This window comes from Phalacrocorax carbo, chromosome 3 (assembly GCF_963921805.1).
Source record: "Phalacrocorax carbo chromosome 3, bPhaCar2.1, whole genome shotgun sequence".
Taxonomy (NCBI): Eukaryota; Metazoa; Chordata; class Aves; order Suliformes; family Phalacrocoracidae; genus Phalacrocorax; species Phalacrocorax carbo.
In genome coordinates, this window is record NC_087515.1 from 117,363,195 (window position 1) to 117,381,814 (window position 18,620).

Sequence of the window (18,620 nt, forward strand, 5' to 3'; positions counted from 1 at the left end):
TTTTGACAAATGACCTGAATAAAACAACATTAAACACACTACTCCCTAAAACATATCTCCAGAAGAAAAGCAAGTATAGACAGTGTTTCTAAACTTTTTCCTCAGAGACATGTTTGGCTTCTAGTTTTGTCTTTGAACTAGCCCGTTGAATGAGCTGCATTCAAAATGCTCCAGAGAAGCCTTGAAGGGTCTTCCTAGGGACATGAGAGACAAAGTATGACAAACACTGGACATATCCCAAAACCTCTGAACTCAGTTTACTTCAAATGGAAGTGATGCTGCCCCCAGACTCCTCTTAAGGCCAAAGATATCCCTCATGATTAAGTCATTTCCACAGCCTTCATCCTCTGGAAAGTCATAGAGACACCATCAGAAGTCTGTCAGTCTCCAGCAAGTCAACCCAAGCAGCACTTTGCCTCTCAGTGGGTCAGTTTGCGATAAGATACCATTAACATTTATCCAGAACATTAAGATGACCAAAGGGCCTCTTCCTGACATGGAGACTGGGGAGTGAGGAAGGGTAAGGAGGGGCAACCCCAAACCTACCTGTCTGTAAAAGTAATAGTCAGGGACACCTCTGTTTGTTTAGCCCCTCAGGTATCATATGCATTAAGTTACAGGATAATTTGAAAAGCAGTTCTGTCCCAATATAGTAGATGAGTGGTGAAGATACAGAATATTTCTGTGTTACATGACAGTCTCCTTTTCTCCTCAGGCTTCACATCTGTTATTAGTGTTATTAGTACAGTCCTTGATGTTTCACTCTCCCTAAAAGAGAGTGACTACAGGAGTATATTACAGATATCTCTATATAGTAGTCAGGAAAAACGTGGAAGACTGAGGACACAGCATATGGCATAGTGCTGTATTGGGTTATGATACATGGCTGCAGTGCTCCCTGAGGAAGGGTTGCTAGCAGGACTCTTGAGTAGGGGTCATTCTAATTTGAATTTTGATGGTGTGTCAGGAGCCAGGTGATCCTGAGTTTGCTGCCTTTCTCCTTTGCCGTTTGCATTAAACTGAGCTCAGTGTTTCCCCCAAAGGCTCAGTGTGCCAGGGTAAGTTATGCAGGCAGTGAAATTGGCCCACAAATGCTGCACAGAGGTACTGAACTAGCACAGACCTGTTTCCTGTGCCAGGTCAATGTTCTGTAACCCTGAGGCCAGCTGGCACCGTCCTGCCACAGCCATACTCTTAAACGCGCGGTCCAAAGAGAGTGGCTGCATCCAAACTGCCTATGCAGAATTGTTGCTGGGCCAGGTTTAACTCCCACACTACATCCAGGTATTGTTCTGGAAAACTTTTAGTAGACCTGCAAGAAAATGGTTCTGAAAATTTAACCATATGGATGAATGATGACCAGGGCCTGTGTTTCTAACCTTAATTTGCTAACTTTGACATAAACAGGTGCTGGGAACACAGTGATGTGTTAATGTTCACTTATTCTCCTGGCACTCCCGTGTGGCAGAGAAATACTATTCAACCATTTTCTTAATTAGGGTCTGAGGCCAAGAAGTTAGGACTGATGTACACAAGCACATTGGTTGAAGGCACAGTCTTTGCTTTGCTTCTTACTATGCTATTTGCTCTCTCAAAGGCCCTCTCTCCTTTTTGTTTTGACCAGAAACTGTTTAAAACTTTTTCTCATACCTATCATTTCTGCAGTGCTTCTGAAAGGTCAGCCTTTATTCTCACCAAAATATTCATGATTTCTCACATCTCATAAGTTGTGCAATACACCAGCAAGCAGCTTAAGGTCACTTCATAATACTCCAGATTTCTCCTGAACCTGTCCTCCACTGACAAAAAAAAATGTAAAAACTAAGTGCTAAATAGGGAAGCAGTATATTGAGATATTTCTTGTCACTGATGTGTATTTTCCTTGATCTTCTGAGTGTTGCTTTTGCTTTTTGTCCTACTAGTATAATGAACATTTTTTTCAAGAAGCAGGGCACTCCTTTTCTTCCACATAGCATTTACAGTAAAAGTACATGTCTGTCACCAGGATATTTCAAAATAGTAATGCAAATAATATTATTTTGATCCCATTTTTATGTTGGTCAATTCACACACAAAAAGAATAGCTTACAGCATTTACAGATTAACTCTTACTTTAAAATCCCATATGAAAGACAGAAGAAGGAAAAAGAACTGAAAGTACGTAAAAGTTATTATGAAGTACTGAAAGAAATTCTTTTTCCACATCCCCATTGTTCATTACTCTCATTAATTTGTCTTTTCTAAGATATTCAAAGTTACACAAAGAACATTATATATACTTCTTTCTCTGCAGCTCATTTGTATTTTTCATGTGTATTCAAGACAGTGATTTCTGAAAGTGCAATTGAAAATATGCATTTTTTTCTCTTAGAGGTTACTGGGAGTTTAACATGGTGTAAAATAGAAAACTCAGATCTAACTCATGTTCTCTTCACCTCACTCCACCCTCCCAAAAGTTAGGATAAAGTGAGTTTAGTTTGACATCTCAGCTGGTTTGTTACTGCTTATGTTAAATTTGGGGAAGAAAATGCTGAATTCACAGTTTTTGATAAAACAGTCATTTATTTTCCTGTCAGATATAATGAAAGTCAAATGAAATAGTCAGCTACAAACATACACAAAAGTACACTCTAAAGCTCAACATGAACACTCACATCACAGAGTGTCTGAATAGCGGTAAAGTCACGTAAAGTTACTGAAAAAAGTGCTTTAATTTGCAACAGATTTTTGTTTTCACCAACAGCTGAGGACATATCAATGGGCAACTTACAGGCTGGGTGCTTTTAGGTCTGAAGAACTTCAAACCTGTTGAAGTGCCTGGAAAACATGTCAGATACTACCCATCCTCTTATCCCCTGAAGGATCCAGACAACTACATGTTGTGGCTGCACTAAAAACTTTGAAATTTCTTGAATAATCTCAGGGTAGTCAAGGAAAGAGAGTGCTTTTCTATGTGCATACTGAACTACTGAAGAACAAATGTCCTGTCTGAACTGTAGTTTGATGAAGAGAAAAAGGCTGTCTGCACAAAACCTGCCAATTTATAATTTTTGTTCATAAGTATTCAGTATTCAAAATACTAGCAAGCTCACTGTAGCAGCAAGCATTAAATGTACTACATAATGATAATGGGACCACTGGAGTTGTTGTAGGAAACTGTGTGGTATCATACAGCCCACATAATGTGATGATTGTCATTTCAGGCTTTATAGTGGTGTTGTCTCTGTGGTGATATGTATGTATAGGTATATTTATGTGCAGTTTTAAATCCAGCACACGTGTATATGTACACATGTATGTTTCCCTGTACGTATGGCAGAATCTTCCACCATCTGTTCCACCAGTGACAGTGGGTGAAGCATTCTCCTGAATCACAGGAACTATCTGCTGCCAGAAAGCAGCAAAAAGGGCCTTCATTCTTGCACCAAGGCAACAGCAGGGGTGAAGTAGAGAAGGGAGTGTACAGTGCAGTAGGTGATTGCTGCTCCTTGACCTCCCCATTCACAAATGAGATGTTCACCCAGGATTTATAATCTGTGTATTCTTGAGCTACTCCTTGTTTGCATTTAGGTAGATGATTACAAATTAAGGCCTCGGTTCAACCTTTCCTTGGACAATTTGGTACCTTTTCACTTTGTGCAATGAAGGTTCCATTAGAATAATGGAGCAAGAGAGTAATCTTTCATACATAGTGGTATGCAGGAATTTGAATGGAAGTATTTATATACAACATAATGAACAAATTTAGAACTCAACAAGTAATATCTTAATGTTTAAAATAATATAAAGTGTTTTTTAAAGTGTTCTTTTCTTTTTTTTTTTTTTCTTTAAACCACTAATCCTTTTAAGGAAAACCACCCAATATTTCCATTTGGATACAACTTCACTATGCAAACTTAATCTCTTCTGTTGGGCCAACATAATCCAAAATGACTTGTGAGAAAGTTCACAATATTCCTTAGGCAGAGCAATGAAAGTCCCAAGATTTAAGTTGCATAAGATTTCACTGATAATAGCATCTTTGGTATTTGGTAATGAAAAAAAAATCTGAGGCATAAATCGCTGACTTTGTCAACATCTAGTACAGCCTGATGATTGCAAGAAAAGATAAAACCTCTGATAAATGTTTTGTTATTTATAAATGTAGTAGGCATGGTTAGGAGTTCTTTAATTAAAGATTTAGTGCTCTACGTCCAAGGCCTCTTGCCCTTCTCTCCAGAGATGCAGATGCTTCTAAAACCCATATAAAGTCAAACATCCCTGCCTGGTTTTAAATTTAACATAGCTGCCTAGCCAGGCTGTTGGTGTTTGTCAGATAGTGGGTTACATCCACATTTGCTGAGCTTCCAGATAAAGCAAGAATACAGTGTTGAAGCCTCCTTAACTACAAAGAATTAGTACACATTAACATTGTTATTTTTAGAACTGGGCAAATACTGGAAACGATTACTGCCTTAAATTGCTTATTATAAATAGCAGAGTCTAGTTTCTTTCCAACATAGATAGGAAACCGCAAGCAACTGTAAATATCATCATAGAGCACCCTCAGAAAGGGGAAAACTCTTGTACTTTAGTACTGAGGATTTGGGAAGCAGGATTACATTTCTAGTTCTGCCATTTTTTTCTTGTGTGACATCAACAAAGCGATTTCACCTTGTCCCCAGGACAAATACAATTTCTCATTAGTAATTAAGCAGTCTGGAATATCAGGGGATGGGGACTGCAGAGTATCTTGAGACCTCTGGGTCTCACAGCAGAAGTGGCTCCTCTGGAGACGGCGTACCAGGAGGCCTCTAAGTAGCACTCAGGAGTGTTCCCCCACTGCAGGCCAAAGCTATTGAGATCTCTCTCATAAAACCTCCAGGTTGCTTTTGGAGGCTCAGCAATCCTTGTACTAGGCTTCCTATCATCCAGGCATAGATGTTACCAAGAAGAGCTGAAAGCATTCAAGATCCCCTCTGCCACTCCTGACAATAAAGGAGTAGCTTCAGGAATTTCACTCACAGCGCAGTACAGGTCCAAATCCTGAGAACCAGTAACAGCTTTGCTGTGACCCCAGCTTTCTATCAGCACAACACATCAAACACCTTCAATGCAGCTACTCCAAGTGTAGATGTAACAGTTCCTAATTACCAAAGCATTGCCGATACCCCAACATCAAACATGTAGCTCAAGGCATCCTATAGCAAATCCAGTTGTAGCTCATGACAGAGACTTGCCGTGGAGCTGGTATCTAGTCCTGCCTTTCTGATAGACAGGACCAGGCATGAAGACCCTGATGAGAAATGCAATTGCCTGTCTCTACTTCAGCAGCACCTAATTACTCGTATCAATTCATAAGCACAAAGCTCCCTGATCCATCAGCACATCCACATTGCCAGCAGAAAGTTCCCGCCTTACCCAAGAGATGCTGGATTTCATTTTATCCTGCCTTTAAACAAGTCTTTTCACAAAAATAATTGCTCCTTTTGACTGTTTTTTGCCTTATCTGTCTCCTCAGAAATGGCTGCTGCCACTACAGTGCCCAGAGCACAAGGAGTCATGACATTTCCCCTCAAGGACTTATCTTCTGCTGAAGCTCCCTTTTGCCCTCCTTCAAGGGGTGATAGGACTCCACAGTTTATAGCAGGAGTCAGAACTGATTTTAAAACTTGTTTAACAGTTGATTCCTCTTTTCAAAAGACAAGTTATCAGCCCTTCCATACACAAATACTGTGAGCTGACGACTGAGCGCAGGTACTGCTGGGATGGAGAGTCTAGCATGTTTTGGCTTCCTGCCCACCATGGTCAAGAGAAAATATTAAAGCTAAAGGCTCTACTGGCAGTATACAGTCTGAAAGTAAGACCTCTCATTTTAGATATCATCGTGTACCATTAATCAGTGAGTACCTATGTTCTTATTATAGTCTGTGGAGATTAAGTCAATACAGTGATTGCAGTGTAGAGAAAAAAAAATCTCATCCAAAGTAGACACCTGATGTAGATACACACCTATGGCAAGATTCAGAACTCTAAGCAGAAGTGCCATTCAAGATACCCTGACTTAACCAAGCTATCTGCATAGTGCTAGCAGAAACATGGTGCTTATAGAAGACCCGTATTCTTTTAAAGAACCAGTTAGAGAATAGGTGCAATACTGTATAGTACCCAAATTAAAGAAATATATACCTACTATAAGATCAAAACCTATGTTTCATACTTATACGAAGAAATATATACTAATGTATTAAGTGCACTTAACCCTAGCTCTAAATCTAAGCATCTTAATTTCAAATAAAATCCTGTCCAAAGGGCCAGTTCTGCTCTCCAAGCAGAAAGATGCTTTGATTGCAGTCACACAGTTCTGTAGTATTGATCTATTGCACTGTGCAGGAGAAATTCAGGAACTAAAAAATTTCCTTGATATAAATGAAGTGTGCTGCAGTTATGTCAAAACGTAGAAACTGTCCCAGAAAGACTTTGTGAAGAAGTGCATTGGTTAGAAGGGGATGGAGGGGCGGGGGTGGAGGAGAAAGGATATTTTTGTTCAATTAGATTACTTGGATAGTTTGCAAAGCTGTTTATGGTTAGCAATGAAGCAAAAGGGTAACCATGCCAACATTTTAAATGTTGCTGCAAATGTGACAAAAATGATCTGTCACTGTAGCCAGTAAAAATTACATTTTAATTTCTTAATGTACTTAAAATGGTAGAAAATGAATATGTTAATTTGAAAAGTAAAGTGTAAAAGAAGATAAAGACTGATTCTTCTAAGCTGTCCTCAGCTGTTCCTGAAAGTCCTGTCACCATATTTGTCACAGGCGATGCTGGAATAAATCAGTAAAGCTGTGTCTGATGTTAGCAATAAAAAGTGCCCTGATGCCTAAGAAAATCTCTGACTTTCTGAAATAATTTTAGCATTACTGGTCAGAAATCAACCAAGTAAAGATAATAGTTCCCAATCAGGCCTTGACTAACTTCAGTTTAATTTGATGGTCAACACCATGATCCATCTGATCCCAGAGGTTTTACTCAGGTAAGGCAGGAATGAGCCAGCATGAATTGTCTGGGCAGTTCAGAAATCTGGGTCTCTCCTGCCTGAGCAGCTGGAGACCTCTGTCTCCTTCTTCACCAACTTTCAATTCTGGGGCTGCAGTTGTGATTTGTTAACAGTTTGCCAGAACGTTTATATCAGTTCCTCTCACATCAGGAAGATGTCTCTTCAGATTCTTCCCTAATATTATATATTGAGGCACTCAGGTTTTCCTTTAATTAGAAAATTAACTAATTCATTTTTTAAAAGCCTTATTTCTTGTTTGACTGGTGGGTTCACCAAAGGGAGAGCAGTGGATGTTGTCTATCTCAACTTCAGTAAGGCATTCGACACTGTCTCCCATAGCCTCCTCACAGGCAAGCTAAGGAACTGTGGGTTGGACGAGTGGACAGTGAGGTGGACAGAGAACTGGCTCAACAACAGAACTTAGAGGGTTGTGATCAGGGGACCAGAGTCTGGTTGGAGGCCCATAACCAACAGTGTTCCCCAGGGGTCTGTGCTGGGTCCAGCCCTGTTCAACATATTCATCAACGACCTGGATGATGGGACAGAGTGTAACCTCAGCCAGTTTGCTGATGATACAAAGCTGGGAGGAGTGGCTGACACACCAGAAGGCTGTGCTGCCACCCAGTGAGACCTGGACAGGCTGGAGAGCTGGGCCGAGGAGAACCTCATGAAATTCAACAAGAGCAAGTGCAAGGTCGTGCACCTGGTGAGGAACGACCCCATGCACCAGTACAGGCTGGGGGCTGAACTACTGGAAAGCAGCTCTGTTGAGAAGGCCCTGGGAGTGCTGGTGGGCAGCAAGGTGACCCTGAGCCAGCACCGTGCCCTTGTGGCCAAGAAGGCCAATGGTATCCTGTGGTGCATTAAAAGGAGTGTGGCCAGCAGATTGAGAGAGGTTATCCTCCCCCTCTACTCTACCCTAGTGAGACCACATCTAGAGTACTGTGTCCAGTTTTGGGCCCCCAGTTTAAGAAGGACAGGGAACTACTGGAGCAAGTCCAGCTTAGAGCAAGCAAGATGATCAGAGGGCTGGAGCATCTCCCTTATGAGGAAAGGCTGAGAGACCTGGGTCTGTTCAGCCTGGAGAGGAGAAGACTGAGGGGGGATCTTATCAATACTTATAAATATCTAAGGGTGGGTGTCAGGATGATGGAACTGGACTCAGACTGGACTGAACAGTGCCCAATGACAGGACAAGGGGCAATGAGCACAAGCTGGAACACAGGAAGTTCCACTTAAATATAAGAAAATCTTTTTTCCTGTGATGGTGCCAGAGCAGTGGAACAGGCTGCCCAGGGAGGCTGTGGAGTCCCTTCCCTGGAGACATTCAAACCCGCCTGGACACGTTCCTGTGTCCCCTGCTCTGGGTGTGCCTGCTCAAGCAAAGGGGTTGGATGAGATGATCTCCAGAGGTCCCTTCCAACCCCGACCATTCTGTGATTCTGTGATTAAGATGTTCTTCATAACTACAGCGTCTTAGAATTATTTCTTTTGGCAGAACACTTAGGGGCTGATCTTTGTGATCTCAGATTCAGCAGAACAACCATTTTCTAGAAGAGATAGCAGAGAAAGAACAACCGGCTGTGATTAATTAATTAGCTGGTCCATTGTAATTAAACCAGTTTTGCCTGCTGTAGGACTGTTGTTTACAAAGCTTCATTCTGCCATGTGGACTAGGCAAATCCAAGTGTCAAGAACTGTTTCCACCTCTGATACCTTAATAAGACCTGGTATGCTTTTGCACAGGGGTCCATGCATGGTGCTGCACACCTGGTTGCTGACTCTCTGCAGGAATTCAAAACCCAGCTCCAGGTAAACCATGTTACTACCAGAATCACCCACAGGGTGCTTTTTGACAGATTTATCACTTTAGCACAGACAGTAAGATTATCAACAAATAGGAGTATGATCCATATGTTGAACCTCCCACTCTTCTTCCCTCTCTCACTGGTACCTCAGAATCTGCCCCTGAAAGACCAGAGATAAGCAAGACATCCTATCTACTCATGTGCAGCATTGCAGACGGTAGGGAGCATTTCCTTCAATCACAGGTGAGAAGATCTAATAAGTGAATGGACATAAGGACAATACTTTTCAGAAAAGTGCAGTTATTGAGAAGTAAGATCATCTGCATTAATTTCTGCTTTGGGACAATGGAAATAGCTACCTGCAACATAATCATGTTTCTATTTCTTTTTTAAGGCACTAACTCATTAAACACTAGATGACTTAGAAATTATAAATAGTTTTCAGTTATTGGTGTTCCAATCTGTTTTAAAAAGGTATTTCAAAAGGAGAAGGAGGACAATGAAGTGAAAAGTTACCTCAGGAACAGTGATAGCTGTCCCTGAAATATTCAGATATAATTTTATTCACCTTAGGCCACATCTGAGCTGTGGTGGGAGTATAATCTCCCTTTGACTTGACATCAGTATGAAACCAAAACTATGCAGTCACTTTAGGTTCAGTGGTTCAAAATCAGTTTCCACTAATAAACTCCCTGAAATTTTAGGAAACTCTAGAGACTTCTGTTCAGGCTCATTCTTAGCTTGAACAGAGAGGTGGGTTCAACTTCAATTCAATCAATTTATTCAGAGAGTTACATTAGAATCTGACAGTTAAAATTATCCAGATTCATTAACAGAGACAATAATGGTCAGTAATTCAAAGGGGGAGAAAGCAAAATATATGGCTTTCCAACTCAGCTACATTAAGATCTAATAAACACTGCCAAGAAGGTATCCAGATTGCTAATCAAAATAAATCTGAGGATTACTCTGTTCTACGATGTTTTAAAGGAAATAAGTCTTTTCAATTCCAAGCCCACATTAAAGCAGTATTTTGTGCTACAACTCACTGCCCTTTACTTTAACAGGACATCTCTTTAGTGGCCTTCCATGCTATAGCCTGATGGTAAGGGCCATTGACAATTCCTGGCATTGGCAGAGACAGTTGTTGTGGGTTCCCTTGAAGCAGGTCCAGCTGGGGGGCATGTATAATCCCCATCTCTCCTCCAGAACTTCATGCCATGGGCCTCCGTAGAGCAGCATGTTACTTTGTGTTTATATTTTATAACCTCCTCCCTTCCAGCCCCCAAGAAGGGAGGTCTTGGGACTAGCACATTACCCTGTGGCTCAGGAGAGTTGGATTTAATTTGCTTGATTCACTACAGGCTTTCTGTTTGACCTGGGGCTAATCACTTTGGACCAAGGCCACAAGGGGATTTAGGTAGAACCCAGATCCTCACCACTCTTGCTTATCCAATACCTAGTTTTCTGCTGGTTGGCATGTACAAAATTGCCTCAGCCCTGATTAGAGCCAGGCAATTTTTATGGAAGAATTCTCTGCTCAAAAATGCACTTTCGTGTTGATGGAAACTATCTGCAAATTTGTACCAGATTTGGCCAATTGTTTCAGCCAAAAAAAAAATATTGGAAATGTCAAGATGATTTGTTTGAACATTTTTAAGGAAAATATTTTTGAAGCCGTTCCATTTTGAATAAATAATCAAATATTCAGTGAAATAAAACTAAAGCCTGACTTGCCCTCATCTTAGGTAAGAACCCCCAAAAGAGTTCATTTCTTGCTTACTCTCAGTAACATCTAAAGGAAAATAAAAAGGAACAGTTTCTAGAAGGGAGTCTGAACATACCTAACGGTGTGGTGACTTAGAGTTTTCTATGAATAAGAGCAAAATTTAATCTCTATTTATGATAAGACAGATAGAAGGTGTTAAAACTGACACCTTTCACACAAAAGCCTAAAGTGTTGGTCCATTAGCCGCAAAAATGATGCTCTTTCACATACACAAGATGACCTAGGGACATTATTTCCAGTTAATAATCCATAGTAGATTTTAGCATCTATTTGTTTTTTAAAGGTAAGACTTACGGGCAAAGGCCTATTTTTTTTTCTGGCAGTATTTCTTATTGGCTACTTATTGTTCTCTCTTGAACCAGTTGATTAGATTAAGATCATTCAGATCGTTTCCAGTCATGCACTTTATCACTTTTATACACAGTATGGGTGCCTAATTCGGAGCTGGAAAGTCCATTGGATGGAAGGAAATGTGAAAAGTAACTACTGTAGTTTGTGAAGTCCCTCTGGATATTTATGAAGTTTCCTCTTTGCCACAGTTTTCTGCAGAGATTTCTTCCCCATCTCTCAAAGGTGCTGTATGCTGTTCTGAAGCTTAAGGAGAATCATAACTGAGTTGTTGAATGCCAGTATATTTAAGGCACAACTCATTCACATAAACCTAGGTTCCCAACGCTATTTGAGATGACCAGGCACATCTTCCTGGCTTCTAGCTTCTGTTGGGAAGGATAAGGATTTCCTGTGGGAACTACCCATCTGCCATTCCTATACAGAGGTACAGCATTTCCACGCACATCTCAAATACAACTGAACTGAACTCTGAAAATATTCAGGGTTTTCCTTCACTGGGATACAGGCATTCAAACAAAAAGTTCTTGCTAGCACTGTGTAACTTCTAAAGTAAAAATAATATCCGTAAATGCTCTGGAGGTCTGCAAACAATCTATGTGTTAGACAATCTAAGCTCTGTTCATCAAATAGTTTTAACTCATTGTAAAAGCAGGAAGTTCATTGCTTTACTCTGAAAAGACTAACAGGCGATAAAGGGGCAGGGGGAAGGCAGACAAAGAGGAAAGTGGAATTATTGCCTTCAGTTTATGAACTATCAGAAAAGTTTGGGGCTGACTCCTGGGCAAAATCATAGCAGTTTTTTTTCCTTTCTGATAGCTGGTTCTCCCACCTCTATCAGTTTAGAAATTTTACTGTGTAGGATTATGTTTAGAATTTGTGTAGCTCTTGGTCAATGTAAGAAACATATTTCTTAAGCTGACAAATAAGATAAAGACTTAGCCTGAAATTCAAACTTTCTATAGTACAGTGGAAACTGAGAAATTGTGTTGCATAAAACTAAACTGTCTTTAAGGTCTTAATTCCTTGTTTTTTTCATTTTCTCACATTTTTTCCTCTTTCACATTTTTTGATGGCTGGAAGTGTAAGATTGCTTCCTGTTTAAGCATGACCACAGTCCTAGAATGCATGGTTATATGTATACATGTATGTGTGCGTGTGTGTGTATGCATACATGTGTGATATCACCCCTCTGTGCATGGCTCCTGATGAAGTAAAAGGATGGTATGTCCACTCATAGGTAGAAGAATCCTTAGAAGTTGCAGAATCTGACTTCCCATCCCTGCCTTTGAGTGATTTATATTCTAATCATGTCTGTTGTCTCCAGCACATGGATTCAATGAAGTGTGAGATGCTTTGCCTGTAAAAATGTAGGAGTAAAAACATACAGTACATTTTTCCATTTGTTAATAAAGTTCAACAGGCATCTGCACAGAGAACATGCTATAGTCGGGCTACTTATGTGTAAATGTGATCTCTCTCAGTGGCTTCTGTAAGCTCATAAACTTCATTTATCTACACCCAGTAAGCTATTTTCAATGAAAGCGTCATTCTGAATGAACCTGTTATAGGATGGTTTTATGTAGCTGACAAATTCATAATTTCTTTCCTAATTTTAAAAGCATTCAAAACTCCATAAGTTAATCACAGCTTTCTGACTTAAGATAAGGCTTGATGGATACCTTTTTTCCACTAAATAGTAACAATCCTTTAAAATTCAGTTAACTTACTTTGGATTCACTGAATCATTTAGTTTGTCATAACACAGTCTTTTATAACCTTTTGTGTATAAATAGGGAAAATTAATTGCTTCTGGCAACATCAAAGTGTTGTTTCACTATACATTTAATCATTAGCTTTAAATGCTCCCAAACTAATGTTCCAAGACATTGCGAAGAGGTAATAAGTTCAAAGCAATATGAAACATAAAGCAGGACTCCAGAGTGAGTTGAAAGGATTTTCTTTAAATGTGTAAGAGCTTTCAAACTCATTGTACAAATCTTTGTAGGAATTTTGGCCAGAACTAAAAGACGAGCCTTACTCCCATATTTGAATGAATTACCAGATCTGCTAGATACTGTATGCCCTTCTGAACTCAAACAATCTGTCTCCAAGAAATAAAAAGTACAAAAATAAGCTTAATTGGTTCTGATACATGTCAGAAGTTGTGTTTGTGACTTATTAGTGAAGCTGATGAATGGCACACATGCTTAATGTAAGGTCTCACAAAACTAATGAGTCTCACAGTATCATTAATAGCAGGAACTTAAAATGGTGAGTTTTCTTTCACATGGTCAACTTGTTTTCCTTTTAACAAATGTTTATGTTCTATTGTTTATGAAGACACATATTTCAGTAAAAAATTTATTTTGAAGGGGTTATTTCTCCAAACCATGTTGTCAACCCTCAAAATATCTGTACATTTGGATCCCAGGCACTCTGAATGTCTTGGAGGCAAGCCTTTGTCCTGGGGAGAGTCACAAGAAGATGCAATGCAGTTATAAGTCATTCAGTAAACTTAAGAGGCAACAGTACAACAAAGGTGAGGCGTAAGGAAGTCTTGTGCACTTACTTTGAGGAGATATAATGCCTGCTACACAAGCCCATTGTAACTATATGGGATTTGGATCATGACCATGATGTTGTGCCACACTGCCTTCAATCTTTATCCATAATTGGTAAACTGAGAGCAGCAAGACCAAGGCTGTCACTTGTTTTCAAATTCCCATACAAAACTGCACATGCATGAGTTTCATGCTGAAAACATTTAGTACTATTGCATAAAATGGAAATTTGTGAGTATATGTGACTGCCAGTACGGGGCTGAACACAAGTGCACATTGCACATGCATGCAATAGGTAGGTTTTTGTTAGCACTTTGCCTAAGAGCATTGTGGTACTGGACAAAGCACTGGACCAGGACCTCAGGTAACAGACCTCTGAGCTTTGCTCTAACATGGGTTTACACTGTGAGAGTGAGGACTCTGAGACCCAGTTTCTCTACGTAGAAGGCATCACTGCACATACTCATCCTTCACAGAGGCCTTTACATGTAGCAATAACCAAAGGATTTTTTGAGAGCATCCCTTAATCAAGTCTGCAAGATACAGCTGACTTATAGTAAATATGGGCATCTGCAGCACCCAGTTCCTTGGAGATGTAAAATCATACTCATCAATTCAGCCTAATATACTGTAAAGTATATTTCCTTTTTTTTTTTTTTTAAAAATGTGATCTCCACCAGGTTATCACAATTTTATCTAGACTGAAAATGGAGGCATGTTCAGCATCCCAAACTCTTGTTCTTACTGTCGAGATGTACAGAAGGGGATGACAGTGAGGTACAGGTTTATAGACTGGCTCCAGCTGTCAACAGCCTTATTCAATGCCATCCAAGTATAGAAGCTCAGCTTGTCCCCAGAAAACACGGGACACTATTTCCCTGTGCAATTTTCCCAAATGCTGTTCACCTTTTGGAAGCTGAATAGCACCTGTTCTTTCACTAGTCATCCTTTGGAGTTGCGGAGAAGAAATAATTTGCCTATTGATTTTAGCTCTTTTATCTTTGATGCATAATGAATACATGCCATAAGCCCTTTAAAGAAACAGCCTATTATTAATTAAAAAGTAATCAAGAGTTAAAGGAAATTCTCTTTCCCTTGGCTTAGGCAGTTCAGTTCATATTGTTTTAAATCAAGAAATAAATCTAAAACTAAAACGTTCTCTATATAAATCTGCAGAAGATCATCTGAGATAGACAGCACCACATATGTTTATAGTTGAGAATCTGGCAGCCAGAAGATGTAACAACTGATGGTCAAGATGTTCTGGTTCAGAGTTGGAAAGTAAATAATTCCTGAGAGGAAGGATTCTACAGTTCTGGGCAGCTGATCCGGTAATAAAATAAATAAGCAATAAAATCCACTTCCTGTTTTGAGAGTTCACATTTCATACTGGTGAAATTCTCCTATTAAATTCAATTTCATGCTTCCATAAATAAACCTGGCACCTTTTTAAACACTTTTCCATCTGTTTTACAACTAGAAGTGTATTATTTAATGCACTCTTGGGATTCACACCAATGGGAAAAGGACTACTTGTGAAGAACACAACATTTTAGTTGGAGAGAGTACAGAAAAATAATCACTAGCTTCCCTAAATTCTCAAACAGTTGTAACAGGACTCTGATGTAATCATTTTTATCAGGAAGGAGAAAGAGATATTTTTTCTTTTGTGTGTAAATGTTATTTTTTATTAAACATGAAGTGGATTTTGAACCAGAACAAGTTGTCTACTTTTTTGTTTATGAACAGATATTTGTCCTTCTTCTTCAAGATATGGAAAGTGGCTCCAATAAGTGCTAACAGTCTAAGGAACTAATCAGTTAATCCCAGAAACTCATTCAGTCAGAAGCTATCTTTTTTGACAAAAGAACTATAACGGCAATGTAAGTAGTCATCTTTAACTTTTAGTGCCATTTACATTTATAGATCCCAAATTGCTGTACAAAAGCTCCTTTATCTTTATTTCATATATGATAATAGATACATATCATATAATAAAACAAAAATATGAAATAGTTCGCCCCAAACATCAGCAAGCCAGAGGCAGTCAGGTATCCTGAGACACAGAAGAGAGGACTAGATGTTTGACACTCCTGTATCTCCATCTAAGAGCAGTGCGAAGAAGGACATCTTAAAATCCTCAGGGTTTTTCCAGTTGTCCTTGGTCTTGGACTTAATGCAGTGGTGAAATACAATGAAATCACTTGAAATTCATGCCTCCATTCATGGCTTACCGCTTTTTCTGCTATTATTTCCAGTAAGTAATTCAAAAGATCTGTGCCTTAGCTGCTTATCTTTAAGTGTGAAATGCAACGATGTCAACACTTAGGGAAGAGAACTTCTTAACATACCCAGCACTCCAATAAACACCAAAACATCTACCGAGTATACAAAGCCCCAGCACATACAACTTCCACTGGTTAGAGAGAACAACATCTGGGAGAAAAACATGTATCTTTGCAAGGACATGGCAGTGTGTCTTATGAGGGAACACAAAAGCATTGCCAGAGACAAAGGAGGAGTCCTGAAGCCATAGCAGAAATTAATACTGAATGATTGTTCTCAGGAAAAAGGAAAAAATATGGGCCGTGACAAAGGAAAAACTGTCTCAGCATAGATGGATCTTTGCCTTGTTTTCTCAAGACTGTACTTAAATTTAACTAAAGCCTTTGACACATTCTTCATGCAGAGAGGAATACAATAATGTTCACTCTTCTTGAGATAGCAAACTGAAACCACAGATACAGCGCTCACAACAAAAGGCAGCAGCTCTGATGGCAACTAAACAAGTCAGATTGAACACTAGGGAAATGACAAAGAAATGACAAAGAATATTTTTTTTTTTGTTTTCTAGCTGCCCTTGTACCCGCTGCACGGGAAGGGTGTACACAGGCAAAGGGCATCTGCAGCAGGATGAAGACTTACAGGTGAGCATCCTATGACTCCCTTTGCCATTGCCACTACTGCTGTGGTCACAGCCATCTGCTGGCACCAATACATGGGGGCTTGTCCAAGTCTAGGAAGTGTTTTGTTAGTTGTGCTTCTTTACCTTCTTTCGTGGAAAATAAAAAAGGCTTGTCAATCCTATTTCATTACTTTTCTGCTTGGGTGCCCACCCTAACTACTCATGTAGTTAGACCCCTCCAAAATCCTAACATAAGCCACAGAAGGCACGCAAGGGTCCTCAGCTCTAACATGTGCTGTGGATATTCTCATCAGTCAAAGGCCCTAATCCACGCGCAATAGGCTTTGAATGAGTTTGACCCCTTTTGGTCAGACATCTGTAAAGAGGCCTCTTGAAGTTTCAAATATGATGCATTTCCTTGGCATGCTGGATCCAGATGATATTCTTATTGCTGCACTGTAGAAAAAATTTACCTTTTTAAGTAATAGGAAAATTATTTAATGCTGCATTTCTGATTTGGCCTCCACATTGTCTTTGTTGCTGGGGCAGATTTACTAGGGGATCAAGGGAACAAGGGACAACAGTACCCCTTGATTATATCTGTACTCATAAATTAAACAGCTCCAGAGAGCATTCCTGGGGTACTGGAAGTCAGTCAGTCATATATATTGTGAAATTGTTAGCAGAGTCCTTGGCATGGTTTTGACGCAGGTAAATGAGCACTCTCCCAGACAATTCATGGGGAGGTGTGGGAGTCAGGGTGGGCCAGGCAGCCCTCTGAAGAGTCACTTTGGGTGCCACCACACTGTTTTGGAGGGTAAGAGAGTTCAGTGGTATGGATAGGGGCTGTTCCATGCTAGTTGATTTCATTGGCAGAGAATAACATTGGGAGTGAATTTAACAGACTCGCACTACCTTTATAATTCCTACTTTACACATGGCAGTACTAGGATCAAACAGAAAAAGCATTGCTGACCTGATTTCCCCTATATCAACACTGCAGCTGCATCCAGTTGAGTGCAGAATGACTTTTAGCTTAAGAGCAGGACAAATAGACTGGTTTTTTTCATTTCCCCTTTTGTTCCTTCTATTTAGATTTTCATGTTTCCTATAGTGTCAGTAGCTGGTTTTAATAGATAATATATAAAGTTCGAAAGCTTTGGGTCTAGTTTGTTTCAAAGCAGCAGCTTGGTTGCCTAAAGGCAATGTGCAATTTTGAATTAAGACAGCATCTCCCATCAGCATTTCCTTTTTTGTCATTTAGGGACTAACAAGAGCCCCAAAGTATTTCCTGCATTCACAGCTGGCAACCGCTCCCTAGGGATTTCAAGCACATAAATCTTTCTAGATTTTCACAAGCAGAAATTGCCTTGTGGTAATCCCAATAATCATCTTATTGATTCATGTAATTTTCCTGGGTTTTGATGAAATGTAGTAAATAGAGGAATTGCCTTGGAGTTTTGTGAATGTGTGTGTGTGTATATGTGAAGATGCATATATATATATGCATACGCACATGCACACATATGTATATGAATATACACATATATAACAGGATGATAAACACCATGTAGACATGATCTGCTGAGCAGGCCACCTGACTGGTAATCTTATATGCAAATAAAGTGCCAGTGCACCTCATATAAAGCTCCAGACTCTAGTTCAAGAGCATTTGGTTATCTGCTCCCACAGCTGTGGTTGCAAAGCTGTTCCAGGATCTAACTGCTGTAACAGATAAGAATCTTCTGATTTCCAGACTGAATTTATTCAGGGACAATGTACACCTTTCTGTTGTTGTGCCAGCATCATCCTTTGGTTTAAATCACTGTTCTTTTTCCGTGGTATTTATCTTTCTGATGTATTTATAGAATGTAATCATATTAGTTCTTGGTTTTGATTTGCCAGGATAAACTAGCTCTCATGACAAATTAAATAAACCCTTTATTCTCTGATCATACCAGTAGTCATTTTCTGCATCCACCTTTTCTTAGTACGGGTTACCAGAATTGAATGCAAGATTACACCTAACATCTCATCAGTGTTTTGTAAAATACCGCTAAACCTTACCTACCTCTGCATAATTTTGGCAGTAACCTTGCAAACAATTTGTATGGTGAAATTCTTCATCACCGTAGCAATTTCCAGCTGATACAGTCTTCAGATCAGT